Genomic DNA, 16,845 nt, shown 5'->3' on the forward strand with positions numbered 1-16,845 from the left:
TCGATCTCTTGACCTCGTGATCCACCCGCCTCGGCCTCCCAAAGTGCTGGGATTACAGGCTTGAGCCACCGCGCCCAGCCTGAGGAATAATTTTTATAAGCACAAATTAACCCAAAGAAAATGAAAAAATACTAACTTTTGTAATAGTGGTTTTTAGTATAGCATCACTACTCTATAAATACTTCGATTAATCCAAGATCATGATAAAAGCTTTTAACTGTTCTATACTATTCTTTACCTCCTTCGGCACACATCAAAGAATGGGGATTTATATGTCAAATATTCAGTACCCTTTAGGCATTCTAAATGTTCCCTAGGAATTATTTACAATGATTACATTTCCATTTTTCAGGTTACTTCAGTTGAAAGACAGATTGAAGTAAAATTGGCAAGTGAAAGTCAATATTTAACTTGTACTTCACTTGGACATTTTATTCTAGTTTCAAGCTTTGAGGTAAATAATTGATTGAGGGAGGGGAGCAGGAGTCAGCTCTGTTTTGTTCAACAGTTTCCTCAGGATTTTATACCAAGAGAGAAGTCATGTTGTTACGTTTGCTGAACATATATAAAGCTAGGAAGAAGAGAGTAAAATTCGATGACTATTTGGACAGTAAAAGATGTTGCTATTTTAGAATTGGGGCTGAAACTCACAAGGTTATAATTTAATAGGACTAAATATAAAGCTTGAACTTAGAGTTTAAAAATCAACAATCCAAGTAGAGGATAGGTAAGACATTATGCAATAGGTTGGTGGGGAGCGTGCAGCTGACTGCAGACTGGAGGTTTGCCCAGAGGTTGGCACAGTTGCCAACAAAGCTGACACAGTGAAAGTTGGTATTCGCAGGGAGCTGTGTTCCAGAAACAAACGCTGCCCTAATTGGACCACATGGTAGCATTATTTTTGGTTATGCATGCCACATTTTAAGCCAGATGTTAATAAATTGAAGAGCATCAAGAAGCAGGACAGTGCAGAGCCTGGGAATGTCATTACATGAACACCTGAAAGAAGTGGGGAAGCCTGATTTGCAAAAGAGCCTAGAGTGAGCCTTTCCTGGGATCTGACGGGCTATTCCAATGAGACAGGGATTCTTTACCAGAATTCAGAATTCAGACTACAGTGTGACTGTTACAGGAAGGCAGATTTTAGTTCAATGTACGGAAGAATAATTAGACCAGCCCCAAAATAGAATATGCTCGTGTTATTGGAAATATTTTGTCAGTTGGATGAGCATGTGCTGTGAAAGGGAGCCCCACACAGAGTGCAAGGTTGTACCTGCTGACCTCTGAAGGCTGCACCAATCCAAAGCTCCCTTAGAACATACTGGAAACCATGTATCTCTGCCAATACTGTATATAGTATAACTGAATTTAGGGCTGTATTTATGTGATTTTCAAACATACAACTAGCCATACAAAGTAGATTAACATGTCCACTAATATAACAGGGCATACATTTATTTTAGCACAGGGATTTTGCCCATGGTCTCTGCTGCAGAAGCAACCAGAATTCACAAGCAGTTTTTTTGTTTTGTTTCGACACGGCCTCCTCTTTCTCTCAGGCTGGAGCACAGTGGGGCAATCATAACTCACTGCAGCTTTGACCTCCCAACCTCCTGTACTCAAGTGATCCACCCGCCTCAGCCTCCCAAGTAGCTGGGACTACCATGGTGTCTGGCTAATTTTTGCAATTTTGCAATTTTTTTTTTTTAAACAGAGATGGGGTTTTGCCATATTGTCCAGGCTGGTCTCAAACCCCTGGGCTCAAGGGATCTGCCTGCCTTGACCTCCCAAAGTGCTAGGATTACAGGCACGAACCACTGAGCCGAGCCAGTAGAGCTCTTAACTAACCCTTATCAGAGTCTCTCAATAGCAACTGAAACATGGGGACTTTTGAAGATAAAATTACCTTTCTATAGAGAAGAGTAGCAGCTTGGTGTTCTTTGTTGATTCTAGGAATATATAAATTGCAATTTCAGAGTCCATAATTAGATGCTTTGAAGAATGAGAACACCAACATTGCTAATCTTGGTACACTAATTAATAACTGTTAGAAATTACTTGGCACTTCTTTCCCTTCAGAAACTACAGCAAGAGCATAGGGCAGGGGTCCTCAAATATTTTGCATCAAAATCACTTGGAGGGATTGTTAAGACAGATTGCTAAGCCCCATTTTCATGGTTTCTGTTTTAGGAGATATGAGGTGGGGCCTGAGACTTTGCATTTTTAATAAGTTCCCCAATGAGGCTTATGCTGATGGTCAGGGGAATCACATTGGCAGAACCACTGGCATAATGAATGAATGAACACTGTATAAGAAGCCATGCTCTAATCAGAAAATGGCAAAGTATTTATGTGGCTGGTGTGTGAGAGCCTGTTTGTACTTTCTTGAGGGAAACAGTTATTAGCATCTCTTTCCAACTCTGCCTTCAGTGACATCACACAATAGTTTGAAGTTGACCATGGTGGAAATGTTGATACCACAGACACTGGTAAATGCTAAAACCATAGCTTTTTCTCTTGAGAGTCCAGTAAACCACTGCTATAGCCTCGAAGCAGAATGAAAATGTTGGATGATCAGTGCAATGTTTCTCAAATTCACTTTACTCATAGTTTTACTGAATGTTTCTTGAGTCCTGGCTATAACCACAGCAATATTTTTTCAATTATAATGTGTTGAAAGGGCTTAACAGGAATGGAATTCATGAAATAAAGTGTATTCTTGGATTAAAGAAGGCAATGCAATTTTTTTTTTTACTAATTTTAAGAATAGTCAACATTTGATCCACTTTATAAATGTGTATTAAAATTATAACATGAAATGAACGTAGTGATCATTAAATATATGTAAAATACTAGTTCATCAGCATCTAACATTTACCAGCTGCTTAAAATGGGCACTGTTATAATTCTTTACATGAATTATCTCAATTCTTACAAAAGTCTGTGATGTAGATATGTCATCCCCCACCTTATGGATAAAACACTGAGTCAGAGTAACAGTGTTACTGAGGTATGCGATACTGAGGTATCAATGTGTATATGAAAGAGGTAGGTATGTATCAGATGATCTCATAGGTAATGTCCTGGAAACCTCACATATAGCATTTCTTTTCTCTTTTTTTTGTAGGAGAAAATGGTTTTGTACATGAGATGAAACAATAGAAATTCAAAACCTACAGATGAGGATTAGCTGTATCACTCAACTCTTTAAAAAGTTTATACAAATATGCAGTCAAAACCAACAAGATATTGCCCTAATAAAGTTACCTTGGACTGGGCCACACCTAAGGGTGAAGGTGGCTTTGGGGGCCATGGTGGAGGCAGAGGTGGCTTTGGAGGACGAGGTGGTAGCAGAGGAGGCCAAGGAGGATTTGGTGGCAGAGGCCGGGGAGGCTTCGGAGGGCAAGACGGCTTCTGAGGGGGCAGAGAAGGAGGAGGTGACCACAAGCCACAAGGAAAGAGGACGAAGTTGGAATAGCTTCTGTCCCTCTGCTTTCCCTTTTCCATTTGAAAGAAAGGACTCTGGAGTTTTTACTGTTACCTGATCAATGACAGAGCCTTCTGAGGACATTCCAAGACAGTATACAGTCCTGTGGTCTCCTTAGAAATCCGTATAGATAGCATAGCATTTCTTTTTAAAAAGTTTGTACTTTATCTATTTATTTATTTTAGAGAGATTCTCAGTATGTTGTGCAAGCTGGACTTGAGCTCCTAGGCTCAAGAAATCCTCCCACCTCAGCCTTGCAAGTAGCTGGGACTACAGGCGCATGCGCCGTGCCAGGTGAACTATAACATTTCTTAAAGGCATTTACTGATAACTACATCATTACTATCTAATTACCATATTCTTTTTTTTCCCCACACAACAGGTAGGTAGGTCATTTATTTTCCTTCTAGTCCTGGATTCAGTACATAGATGGCTTCTCTTCACCCTTTGGGTTGACAATTTTCTCCAGGTTGCTGCTGATGGTGTGAAGCTCAGTGTACAAGGCCCTCAGGTCCAGCGTCATGGCTCTGAGCTCTCCATAAGCTGCCTCATCTTGCTCATGCACCAAAGCCCGGTAATCTATTACATGAGTCTCCTTGGAGGCCTTGGCCACAGCAACCCGTTGTTCTGAGAAGTACTTGGGAATGGTTCTACTTTGGTCTTGAAGGCATTCACCCTTGCCAGCACCTTCTGGATTGCTACCCTAAAATCACTTCCATTTTCAATCTTGGGGATCAGGTGCTGGATCCATGTGGTCACCAGAACGTATTTCTCTTTGAGATGTCAGACTTCTGGCTTAACCAGGGCAAGCAGGGACAGGACCTTCTCATTCCCAGGGAGAAATCCACACTTACTTAGGGACTTCTCCTGCTTACCTGTTTCCATCTCATCATCCTTGGGTAGAGGACCTGGGATGGGGCCCGGAGGGAAGTCAGGTCAGCCATATTGAGGAGTCCTCATGCAAAACCTGATTCAGGTATATGATTTTCTGTGGCAAGAATCTCTAGAGGAATTCCTCAGCCTCCTGGAAAAGATTCTGACTGAACACCTCCACCTGTTTGCGGGCCTCCCCACTCATGTGCACCCCACACGGCTTGGCCATGCTGCTTTAGTGGCTAGATCTCTAGTCTCCTAATTTCCATGTTCTTTTTTCTTTTTTTCCTTGAGGTGGAGTCTCGCTCTGTCGCTAGGAGGGTTCAAGTGATTCTTCTGCCTTAGCCTCCCAAGTAGCTGAAACTACAAGCACCGCCGCCACGCCAGGCTAATTTTCGTGTATTTTTAGTAGAGATGGGTTTCACCATGTTGGCCAGGATGGTCTCGATCTCTTAACCTCGTGATCCTCCCACATCGGCCTCCCAAAGTGCTGGGATTACAGGTGCGAGCCACTGCACCCGGCCGATATATATACTGAGACGGAGTCTCGCTGGGACACCAGGCTGGAGGGCAGTGGCGCAGTCCTCGTTCACTTCAACCTCCGCCTGCTGGTTCAAGTGATTCTTCCGCCTCAGCCTCCCGAGTAGCTGGGACTGCAAGTGCGCACCACCAAGCCTGGCTAATTTTTTTTTTTTTTAGGTAGAGACGGGGTTTCACCATGTTGACCAAGGTATTCTCTATCTCTTGACCTCGTGATCCGCCTGCCTAGGCCTCCCAAAGTGCTGGGATTACAGGCATGAGCCACTGCGCCCAACTCCGGCTGATATTCTTAAATATGTTTTAGAAGAAAATACTGCTGGCGTCAAAACTTTCACAGAACAATATTAGAACAACACTGGCATTCTAGGGAAAACAATGGTAAACATTGGGTGAGTGGCATTAAACTGCAATAACCTGACCAATCCTAACCCTTCTCTTTTGAGCTTTGCCTCTCAAAAGGAGGACCCTCAGCCCTCATTTGTGGTTCGTGGACGTTATCAATGCTTGCCACTTTGACTCCCCAATTTCTATGCTTTCCTGATGTTGTCCTACCTGTGTTTAACATATTTGAAATTTATATATATTAGTAAGTCGTTGGCAATCTGTAATTGCTCTGACTTTAAAACCTCTGTCGGCCGGGCGTGGTGGCTCACACCTGTAATCCCAGCACTTTGGGAGGCCGAGACGGGTGGATCACCTGAGGTCGGGAGTTCGAGACCAGCCTGGGCAGCATGGCAAAACCCCGTCTCTACTAAAAATACCAAAAAAAAAAAAAAAAAAAAAATTAGCAGAGCATGGTGGCAAGCATTTGTAATCCCAGCTACTTGGAAGGCTGAGGCAGAATTGCTTGAACCCGGGAGGCGGAGGTTGCAGTGGGTGGAGATTGCCCCATTGCGCTCTAGCCTGGGAGACAAGAGGGAAACTCCATCTCAAAAAAAAAAAAAAAAAAAAACACTTCCGTCTTTTTTTTTTTTTTTTTTTTTAATCTCTTTGATACAACCAGGATGCATCCTGGGGATTTCTATCTGTCACCACTTAGCATCATCTTCATGTTTTTCATGTTCAGTAGTTTGTTCAAAGCCATAATATGACTAAAAATGAGTATTAGGTTGAATGAAAACCTTGGAAAGTTGGATGCCAGCATGTACAATATCCTGTAGGGAGTGTAATCTCACTTTAAAAGAGATCCAACAGTGAGCAATTCGCTATAGAAAGCTGGGGGGCAGGTTTCAGGGATGAGTAACAAGTTGAACTTTACATTGCATTGGCAGGGTGTGGTACCTTTTCCCACAGGTTAAAGCCACTTGTTTTTCATCTTGCGTAAACATGGTTGCTCAAATTAGTTTCATTTTGGTTTTCTGAATGACCCTTCTATGCTGCTTCTGTCTGACTCTTCAGCCTAAAATTAAGTACACTAAAAACCTCTCTCTCCCTCTCTAACAAACATTGCAACAAGTTTTCCAAATCTTAATGAGCCAGTTGTAATTATCCACCAGCTTTAAAGCTGTACTGTAGAATTTCACAAGTTTCTAAACTCTAGACCAACACTGTTCAACAGAAACATAATTTGAACCACATATTTAATAGAACATTTTCTAGTAGCCACATTAAAAAGTTAAAAGAGGCCCAGGCGCGGTGGCTCATACCTGTAATCCCAGCTTTGGGAGGCCAAAGTAGGCACATCACTTGAAGTCAGAAGTTTGAGACCAACCTGGCCAATGTGGCGAAACCCCGTATCTACTAAAAATATAAAAATTAGCTGGGTGCGATGGTGCACACCCATAGTCCCAGCTACTCAGGAGGCTAAAGCAGGAGAATCTCTTGAACCTGGGAAATGGAGGTTGCAATGATCTAGGACTGTGACACTGCACTGCAGCCTGGGCCACAGAGTGAAACTCCCTCTTTAAAAAAAAAAATTAAAACGGGTAAAAATAACTTTAATACTATATTTTGTTTGATCCAATATATCCAAATAGTTATCATTTCAATGCAAAATCAATATTGAAAATTATTAACAAAATATTTTACATTCTTTTATAAAATTTTGTGTGAAATCTGGTGTGTACTTTTGACGTATAGCCACAATAACACATGTGGCTAGTTGCTGCTCCATCGGAAAGTGTAGTGTAGAGTTGTTAAAACTCAGATTAATATTCTCTTGGAACATCCACATATCCAAACACCCTAGTTGATTTTTTGTTTTGTAACTAAGTTTCTGGAAGGAGGTATTAATTAAACACTCTTGACCCGGTAGCTTTAATACCACGTCATATAAGTAATAGGATGAATAATAATGAATGAATTATGGTGAAAAACAGCTAGAAACTTACTGTGTATAAATATAAGTGAGTAATTTACTGGAATTGTGACCCAGTACAAAAATAGAACAACCATGTTAGATGCCAGAATTTCCATTATTATTTATAATCAAGCAGAGTCTACCCAGGCTAGGAATCTAGAAACTCATAAAGTGGCTCTTGATTATTTTAACATTTAACAAAAAAACTAATGACTACATCATGCCTGTAATCCTAGCACTTTGGGAAGCCAAGGAAGGCGATCACCTGATGTCAGGAGTTTGAAAGCAGCCTGGCCAACATGGCAAAACCCCATCTCTACTAATAATACAAAAATTAGTCGGGTGTGGTGGTGTGGGCCTGTAATCACAGCTACTCAGGAAGCTAACGTAGGAGAACCGCTTGAACGTGGGAGGTGGAGGTTGCAGTGAGCTGAGATCGCACCATGGGACTCCAGCCTGGGCAACAGAGTGAGACTCCATTTAAAAAAAAAATGAACACAGAGTAGGTTCAAACAATTTCTAGCTTCTCTTCAAAATGGACTCAGCTCAGCCTGGGGAACATGACAAAACCCTGTCTCTACCAAAAATACAACAAAAAATTAGCTGGGTATGTTGGCACATGTGTGGTCCCAGATCTTTGGGAGGCAGAGGTGGGAAGATCCCTTGAACCTGGGAGGTGGAAGTTGTGGAGGCTGCAGTGAGCCGAGATTGCGCCAGTGTGCTCCAGGCTGGGTGACAGAGTGAGACCCCGTCTCAAAAAACAAAACAAAACAAAAAAACCAAAATGGACTCAGCTGGTGAACTTGTCAGAAGTCTGTGGATCGATCTGAGTCCCTTTTCTATGTCCAACATTTTCTTATCTGGTCCAGGTTAGAATGTTCTTGTCCCCATCAGCATTCACAGAGCATTCTTATTTTTGCCTTTTAAGTCCTGGGCAGTGGTTGTTTGAGCTACCATTCTGACCCTGTTAGCTGAGCGGTTAGCATTTCTAGTAGCTGTGTTCTCTTTAAAGAGGAGTATTTTTCTGTCTACCTTGAAGATAGGAAGGAGATTGTAAGCCCTCTTTTGTGGAAGAAAAAAATATCTTTCTTTTTTAGAGTGAAAGGAAATCTGATCTCTTTCATCTCTTTGGCACCATGACACTTTTGTGTAAAATCATTAAACATTTCTCACAAGGGTGGTTCAGGGCATTGAATTTAATTATCTGAGGTGCCATACCGTACAGCCTATGATAGCATTAGCATAGTAGAAGATATGGACATGAGGGAAAGTGATGGAAATAACACAAGGGGTTAGAAGGTACATACTATGATGATAATAGCTATCATCAGGCATCTATTATATGCCTCGTACAGGACTAGACATTCCTCACATATGTTACATACAATACCTTACTTAATTCTTACAACAAATATATGAGGTTGTTAGATGTGGTTTTACTTTTCAGATAAAGAAACTGAGCCTGAGAGATGGTATTTTGAAGAAAGTTATGAGCCTATTATGAAATAGAGTTCAGCTGAAGTATGGCCTGTTCTCTTTTCTCCACATCACGCTGCCTCCCAATAAAGCAAAGCAAATGAAAAAGGAAATGTTTTGCTGTAAACCAATTGCCAACCACAAGAAATATTGAATGAAAGGTCATAATGTGAATTACACAGAGAGTGATATAAACTTGGCAGCGAGAAATAAAATGTTTTGTCATTTCCCGGTATAGCAGAGAGGGAAGAAAAAAATGGAACAGCAAAAACAATGGTTTCCTGAGGTGATCATAAATGTGCTTTCACAGAAAATGAAGTTTTAGAGGAACAGTGGAAATTGAAGAAGTAGGAAGGACTGAATATATAGAGGTGATAGACAAGAATGATTAGGAGACCAGAGAGAGAGAAAAAAATTCAGGTAACCATCATAGCACTGACTTTCAAATGTTTCTGACTGCAGTTCACAGTAAGAAATACATTTTACATAGGGACCCAGTTAACAACAATCTGTGTGTGTGTGTGTGTGTGTGTGTGTGTAGTGATATATATCATTGAAACAAAGGTGCAAAAGCAATTTAGTGAAAGAGTGATAGTCTTTTACAAATGGTGCTAGAATAACTGAATATCCATATACAAAAATAATTAAACTTCATATCTCTTCTTATACACAAAAATGGACTTGAAATGGGTCATGGACCTATATGTGTAAACCTAAAACTATAAAACTTTTAAAAGAAAACATGGGAGAAAACCTTTGTGATCTTAGATTTGACAAACATTATTTAGGCTGGGCACAGTAGCTCACGCTTGAGACCAGGAGTTGAGACCAACCTGGGCAACATAATGAAATCCCATCTCTACAAAAAATAATGTTTTTAACAAAAGAATTTTTAGGTATAACACCTATGGTATGATCCATTAAAGAACAAATTCATAAAGTAAATTTTATCAAAATTAAAAACGTCTGCTCTTCACAAGACACTTTTAAAAATGAAACTACAAGCATAGATTAGAAGAAAATATTTGGAAGGTACCTATCTGATAAAGAACTTGTATTGAGAGCGTATAAAAAACTCTTGGTTTAATATCCAGCATCTATAAGGAACAGAAACAAATTTACAAGAAAAAAAACAAACAACCCCATTAAAAAGTGGGCAAAGGACATGAACACTTTTCAAAGAAGACATACATGTGGCCAAGAAGCATATGAAAAAAAGTTCAGTATCACTGATCATTAGAGAAATGCAAACCAAACCCACAATCAGGTATCACCTAACACCAGTCAGAAAGGCTACAATGAAAAAGTCAAAAAATAACGGATGCTGGCGAGGTTGCAGAAAAAGGGAACACTTACAAATTGTTGGCTGGTGTGTAAATTAGTTCAACCATTGTGGAAAGCAGTGTGGTGATTCCTCAAAGAGCTAAAAACAGAACAGCCATTTGATGCAGCAATCCCATTACTGGGTATATAACCAGTGGAATATAAATTCGTCTATCGTAAAGATACGTGCACACAAATGTTCATTGCAGCACTAATCACAATAGCAAACACATGGAATCAACCTAAATGCCCATTGATGATAGATTGAATAAAGAAAACGTGATACATATACACCATGGAATACTATGCAGCCATAAGAAAGAGTGAGATCATGTCTGTTGTGGGAACATGGGGGAACTGGAGGCTGTTAGCCTTGGCAAACTAATACAGGAATAGAAAACCAAATACTGTATGTTCTCACTTATAAGTGGGAGCTAAATGATGAGAACTCATGGACACCAAGAAGAGAACAATAGCCTACTTGAGAGTAGAGGATGGGAGGAGGGAGAGGAGCAGAAAAAGTAACTATTGGGTACTAGGGTTAGTACCTGGGTGACAAAATAATCTGTACAACAAACCCCCGTGACATGAGTTTACCTATATAACAAACCTGCACATGTATCCCCAGCCTAAAATAAAAGTTAAAAAAAAAAAACTCAAGTCTCTGAATAAAAAGACAAGACAATTAAGAAATGGGCAAAAGATTTGAACACGTCACCAAAGAAGATATATGGATTGCAAATAAGCAAAAGATGCTCTACATGATTAGTCATTAGAGATTGCTAATTAAAACTGCAATGAGATATCACTACATACCTATTAGAATGCACCAGTTTAGAAGACCAAGTGTTGGCAAAGATGTGGAGAAAGTCGAACCTCATACACTGCTAGTGGGAATGCAAAAATGACACAACCACTGTTGAAGCAATTTGAAAGTTCCTTTACAAATTAATACATCTTCCATATGATCCAGCCATTCCACTTCTAGTTATTTACCCAAGATAAATGAAAACAAATGTCCATAAAAAGATTTATGCACAATTGTTCATATCAGCTTTATACAGCTCCAAATAGAAAAGAACCCCAAAGTCCATCAACAGGTAAAAGGATAAACTATTACCTATCTGTAAAATAGAATATTAGTAATAAAAAGGAATAAACTATCGTTACATGTTATAATTTGGATGATCTCAAAATAATTATGCTTAGTGTAAGAAGCCAGACAAGCCTGGCGCAGTAGCTCATTACCCAAAGTAATCCCAGCACTTTGGGAGGCCAAGGTGGGCAGATCAGTTGAGGTCAGGAGTTTGAGACCAGCTTGGCCAACATGGTGAAACTCTGTCTCTACCAAAAATGCAAAAATTAGCTGGGTGTGGTGGCGTGCATCTGTAACCCCAGCTACTCAGGAGGCTGAGGCAGAAGAATCGCTTGAACCTGGGAGGCGGAGGTTGAAGTGAGCGGAGATCGCACCACTGCACTCCAGCCCAGGCAACAGAGTGAGACTTCATCTCAAAAATAAAAAAATAAAAACCAGACAAAAGAGAGTGCATACTGCATGATTCGATAATCAAATTCTCGAAACCACAAACTAATCTATAGTAATAGAAAGCAGAAAAGTGATTGCCCAGGTATGGGAAAAATGACAGATACGTTCTTTATCTTGACTGTAGTGAGAAACCATGGATACAGCTGCTAGATTTAGCAAATAAAAACATAGAGTGGCTAGTTAAATTTGAATTTCAGATGAATAATTTTTTTTTAACATAAGTGTATACCATGCAAATGTTTGGGACATACTTATACTAAAAATGATTCATTGTTTATCTGAAATCCAAATTTAACTGGGCATTCTATACTTTAACTCTGACAACCCTGTTCATGTGTGTACATATACGTATATATAAATGTACAGGTGTATGCTTCGAATATGTGCAGTTTATTGTATGTCAATTACACCTTAATAAAGCTGGTTTAAAAAGAAAAGAAAGAAATTGAAGTTAACCAAGGAAGACGAAATGACTTTCCCAAGTGTTCTATGCCAATGGCAGCAAGGTCAAAACCAAAATCTTAATTGCCATTTTCCCTGTTCAAGTGCTCTTTCTATTATACCAAGTAGGTTCTTAAAAAAAAAATTTTTTTTAATGTTTATTTACAGGAACGGGAAAATAAATCCTCAAAGTAAGAATATTCAGATAAAGAAATTTAATTTGTAAATCTTAACTCTCATATGGCTTTACCCACCTAATATTTCACCTGTTTATAAATCCATTTTACAAGCTAAGTGCTGAAGCATGGTGAAATCCATTTTAGGAATGAATAAGGAGTCACTTTGAGTCTTCTTAATGATCAGGAAGCACAGCCAGTTATCTGGCTGCCTCAAGTAGAGAAGGGCAAAGGTTTTACAAAGGAGATACAACAAAATGTAAAGATTACCTATTTGTTAATTACAGCTTTCTTGCTTTACACAAATATTTTTCAGTAATCCAGATTGCAGGTTCACATATGTTTTTCTTACAGTATACGTTTAGCTATTTTCCTTTATTATGTATTTGCAAGATTGAGAAATATCACTTATTGGTCTAAATTACCCTGGCCTAAATTGAAGTCACTTACTGCCATCTAGAAATAGACAAGCTCTTCCTAATGTACTGTTTATCTAGAGAATTGCCATATTTCACCCAGGCTGAAAGTGTCATTTTCATAAATTACATTTAACTTGTCTATAATTGTGATACTCTTTGCTATCGATGCCTACATTTAAATTTATTTTCTCTTTTTGAAGCAAAGGCAGTGTTAATTCAATGGTACTTTTTTTTTTCATTCTGTCTCCCAGGCTAGAATGCAGTGGCACAATCTTGGCTCACTGCAGCCTCAACTTCCTGACCTCCTGGGCTCAAGCAATCTTCCAGCCTCAGCCTCTCAAGTAGCTGGGATCACAGGTGTATGCTACCACGCCCAGTTAATTTCTTTTTTTATTATACTTTAAGTTCTGGGGTACATGTGCATCATGCAGGATTGTTGCATAGGTACACACATGGCAATGTGGTTTGCTGCCTCCATCACCCCGTCACCTATATCTGGCATTTCACCCCATGTTATCCCTCCCCATGTTATCCCCCACCTTCCCTCCCTTAGTCCCCGCCAACAGAACCCAGTGTGTGATGCTCCCCTCCCTGTGTCCATGTGTTGTCATTGTTCAACACTCACCTGTGAGTGAGAACATGTGGTGTTTGATTTTCTGTTCTTGTGTCAGTTTGCTGAGAATGATGGTTTCCAGATTCATCCATGTCCCTACAAAGGACACGATTTTTATTTTTTGAGGAGACAGGAGCTCACTACATTTCCCAGGCTGGTCTTGAACTCCTGGACTCAAGTGGTCCTCCCGTCTTGGCCTTCCAAAGTACAGTCATGAGCCACCACGCCTGGCCTTAATGATGCATACATTTTACAACCCATGTTATTACAGAGTGGAGCAATTAGAGCACTGTTTCCATCCAGTCCAGTGCTGGTTGTGCTCTTTGGATTACATCATAATTACCATCATTACTCAGAGCAATAAAAGAGCAATGCATACCTCTCAGCTCTTTCCAGTGTGGGTAAAACCAGGGTGATTCCTACCTGATGCAATTTGTACTCTATCTGTATAATTTAGTGTCTTCCCCACTTTTCTATTTTTTTTTTATTGTGCAGGCAAATCTATTTTATATTCATGTATTCTCACTGGTCACTTATACAGCTCTAATAATAAGAAAACTAATTAACACTAAAGCAGAGATGAGATGGGGCCCAATTGACACTGACAATGTAGAGGCAAGCAAGACTTTCCACTGGGACCTGTTATTGTACAAATAAAAAGTATGGTTATTTACAAATCTACTGAGTAGTCCATTTAAATGAAATACTTATTTTTGCAGTTATGTAATCAATTAAGTATAATAAATAGAGAAGCTTCATATCTAAAATAGGCAAGGAGGAGGTGTAAGGTAAAAGACAAATGTGAAAACCACTGTAGATCAGGGTGTAGTAAACCATGGTTCATGTGCCAAATCTGGCTTGCCACCTGTTTTTATACAGCTAAAAGTGGGCTTTCACATTGTAAGTGGTTGAAAAAAATTAAAAGAAAATTATTTACCAACCCATAAAAACGATATAAAATTCTAATTTCAGAGCCCATAAACTAGGTTTTATTAGAACACAGCCACACTTACTGGTTTACATATTGTCTGCTGCAGTGACAGGGTTGAATAGTTGTGATAGTGATTGCATGTATGACCTACAAGTCTAAAACATTTACTATCTGATCTTTTTAAAAAAAAAAAAATATGGGCCAGGTGCAGTGGCTCATACCTGTAATCCTAGTACTTTGGGAAGTTGAGGGGGGTGGATCACCAGGTCAAGAGTTTGAGACCAGCTTAACCAACATGGTGAAACCTGTCTCTATTAAAAATACAAAAATTAGCTGGGCGTGGTAGCACGCACCTGTAATCCCAGCTGCACGAGAGGCTGAGGCAGGAGAATTGCTTGAACTCGGGAGGCGGAGGTTGCAGTGAGCCGAGATCGCAGCACTGCTCTCCAGCCTGGGGGACAGAGTGAGACTCCGTTTCAAAAAAAAAAAAAAAAATTTCTGACCTCTGCTCTAGATCAAAGAGTTTGAATATGGAGGCCAGGTGCAGTGGCTCATGCCAGTGATCCAAGCATGGGAGGCTGAAGTGGGAGGATCACTTGAGGCTAGGGATTTGAGACCAGCCTAGGTAACATAGTTTGACTTCCATCTCTACCAAAAAAATTAAAAAATTAGCCAAGTGTGAAGGCCCATGCCTATAATCACAACTACTTGGGAGGCTGAGGTGGGAGGCTTATTTGAGCCCAGGAGTTGAAGGCTGTAGTGAGTCAGGATTGTGCCACTGCACTCCAGCCAGGGCAACAGAGTGAGATCCTGCCTCTAAACAACAACAAGAACAGAAGAGCTTGAATATGGAGGAATACCAATAATTGCCCTCTCTCTTTTGTTTTGTGAGGATGGCTCTGACTGAGCCCCTAGCTTGCCTCCATTTCTATCCATTGCTTTAGCATAAACCCATATCCTTGGCTGGGCTCACACCTGTAATTCCAGCCCTTTGGAAGGCTGAGGTGGGAGGATCACCTGAGGTCAGGAGTTTGAGACCAGCCTGACCAACATGGTGAAATCTTGTCTCTATTAAAAATACAAAATTAGTTGGGCATTCTGGCACCTGCCTGTAATTCCAGCTACTTGGAAGTCTGAGGCAGGAGAATCACTGGAACAGGGAGGTGGAGGTTGCAGTGAGCCGAGATTGTGCCACCGCACTCTAGCCTGGGCAACAAGAGTGAAATTTCGTCTCAAAAAAAAAAAAAGAAAGAAAAGAAAAAAAAGCCATATCCACAAGTATGACAGTACAAACACCAAACTAATTATGATTTAGCTAGCAATTAAGACCAAAGAAGAGAGAAGAAGTAACTTAAAAGATTTTTGTGTGATCTTAAAAGTAAATTGCACAACAGCAGTAAAAAGCTGCATTGTGTCCATATGTGTGTTTGTGTGTGTGTATTTTTCTCTGTGGAATGTTTTCCTTTTGCTTTGTAGCTGATTACCCAGAGGCCAGCACACTCTTCTCTCTTTCCAGAGAGCCTCCATTTTATTTGGGTGTCTACCCTGACCTCGCATGACTCAGGTTTGAATTCTGAATCATTGAAGCCAGTCATCGAAATTCCAATTCTCTTGTCAGTGCTTGGTTTTAGGAAGAGATGACTCAATCCTGGTGAATAAAATGAGAGAGTTATCTGAAGTTTTCTAGGAAAGGCTTCCCCACTGATGAAACATACACACACCCTCTTGAACATCAAACCGTGACAGCCTCCTTGGGACCTCAAGGGGAACTTGCCAGATAAGCGGAGGATGCCGTGCACACAGATGGAAAAGCCTGTGATTCGGAAAACATCATGGAGTTACGAAGAAAGCAACCCCGGATTCCTCCTGTCTCAGAAGATCTTATTATGGGACATAATTTTCCTTTCTTGTTTATTCAATTTTGCAATGGATTTCCTATTACTTGCAGCACTCAAATGGATTTTTATTAGTTCTGCATACACAAATCTTGATAATTTTTTTCATGAAATATCTAGAGCCTATCTATGTGAATGGTGAGAGTTTCTTATAATAAAATAGACTATATCATGTACATTTATGCTAGGAAAATTGCAAGCCAAAATAAAGAAAATGTAATTTATTTATTATCTACTTAGATTTTCCCTTCAGGTGAGATGGATATGTGGTGCGTCACCTGGTTGCAACATTTTGTCAAGATGGGTCAGTTTTACTTTCCAACTAAAAGTCCAAGGATGTTTACAAAATTTTTGATTCTGCCTTCTTTCTCTACTAGCCAAGAAAACTATCGAATTTTATATTTTTGATTACATCAGCAAATTTAATGATCAAGAAGTCATTCAGCAAATATTACCAAGCATTTGCCTGGTGCATTGCACTGATCAGAATACTAAAGAGGTTCCAAAGCAAATGAAACTGTGTGAGTCTCTAATGGAGACTAGCAAGGGGTTAACTGTCAAGCAAAGAGACAAGACACATACCAAATGGCTAGGACACCTCAGCACACAAATGAAACAGATCGAATTGTACTTCAAAGTTTCAGTGAATAATAATGTTTGCCATGAAGAATAGAAAATAGCATTTTGTATGTGCGTGCGTGCGTGTGTGTGTCAGAGTCTCACTCTGTTGCCAGTCTAGAGTGCAGTGGTGCCATCGTGGTTCATTGCAACCTCCATTTCCCAGGTTCAAGTGATTCTCCTGCCTCAGCCTCCTGAGTAGCTGGGA

The 16,845-nt window shown here is 40.0% G+C and overlaps 1 protein-coding gene and 1 pseudogene across 1 annotated transcript in view; one reads left to right on the top strand and one right to left on the bottom strand.

Moving 5' to 3' along the window:
• CUNH4orf45 (chromosome unknown C4orf45 homolog) overlaps positions 1-16,845 on the top strand; it is a 140,487-nt gene that overhangs the window by 34,208 nt on the left and 89,434 nt on the right. The gene's annotated exons all lie outside the window — the stretch shown is intronic.
• Positions 3,877-4,589, bottom strand: LOC108302406 (annotated as a pseudogene).

Source organism: Cebus imitator, unplaced genomic scaffold, assembly GCF_001604975.1.
Source record: "Cebus imitator isolate Cc_AM_T3 unplaced genomic scaffold, Cebus_imitator-1.0 Scaffold40, whole genome shotgun sequence".
Taxonomy (NCBI): domain Eukaryota; kingdom Metazoa; phylum Chordata; class Mammalia; order Primates; family Cebidae; genus Cebus; species Cebus imitator.